Here is a 1,251-nt window from a genome sequence, read left to right as displayed (position 1 = left end):
GGGCAGAAAGACAAAACTAATGCAAGGAGAAAATGAAAAGAAGGAAAGATAAAAGGCAAGATAGGAGAAAATAGATTTAAAAAGGATAGGAATGAAGGAAAGAGGGGAAAAGAAGATATATAAAAAGGGAGAGAGAAACAAAACAAAGAAAGGATGAAAGAGGAATAGGAAAATGAGAGAAGAGAGGAAAAGTAATGGGGAAAGAAAAGAGGGTGTGGAGGGGAGATAAATGAATAAACAGTGAGTTCTAATGGTGAAAGAGAAAAGAAACTCTGAAGCATCAGAGCAGTAATAAATATTCTTTTTGATGCTGAGAAATCTAACATGAAGTTGGTGGAAAAGAGCACATTACAAGCTCTAGCCTCTTTACCTGCCACTTTCTCTGGCTATCAAAACTCTAGTATCAGTAGTTCTTCTGGGACAGCTGAGGTGTATTATTCAGGATATTTTTAAATGTAAAAATGTCATTTCCATTAAATGTAGTTGATATCTGAAATTAAAATTTTATTAGGATTTAAAGCAAAGCAAAAAGAAGATTTTAAAAAGTCACAAAGAAACTTATAACACTCACACTCTTAATATTTTGCTGCATTTTTTCTGGGAATTTGTTCTTCTCTTTTGTTAAACATAATTGTAAGCATCCAGCAAACAACATGTTGAATCTCCATGGTGATGTTTTTAAGTTACCTGCAAAGCTGCTTGATTGCATATGCATATTGACCAATCTTCATTGCAACTTCTTTTTCTAGACTTCCAAAGCCAGATTCTGGTTCTGGTCTTTTCATTAATTTGGTACTTTTGTCCTATCTTTGGGGAGCTATTCCAATGGTCTCTCTAAATCCTAATTAGACATCAACCCCTACCAGAGGTATAATGAAGGTGACTTCGGATAAAAGATTATCTAGGAGTAAGAATTAACAGGGGTTGATGGAGATGGGACCAAAGGGGAGAAAAAAATAGAGCTGACATCCCTAACCTGAGAAAATCATTTTCCCTCTCCAGATTTCTGTCTCTTCCTCCCATTAGTAAAATAAGTGAAATAAGATTATCTCTAAGGGACTCTTGCAATATTCTATGACTCAAAAATTCTTCAGGAAGAGGAGAATTTGAAAGACTGGAAAATGCAGATAAAAAGTTAGGGTTTTTTTTTTTTTTTGACTGAGAGTAACCTTTTAAGCTTTTCTTATAAACCCATTCACTGCCAAAATATTAATAACTGTGAACCCTAGAGAGCCATGTAGATCTTACAGG

Source organism: Bison bison, unplaced genomic scaffold (assembly GCF_000754665.1).
Source record: "Bison bison bison isolate TAMUID 2011002044 unplaced genomic scaffold, Bison_UMD1.0 scf7180017851384, whole genome shotgun sequence".
NCBI lineage: Eukaryota > Metazoa > Chordata > Mammalia > Artiodactyla > Bovidae > Bison > Bison bison.
The sequence above is the reverse complement of the archived record's forward strand: the minus strand, read 5'-3'. Positions refer to the sequence as shown.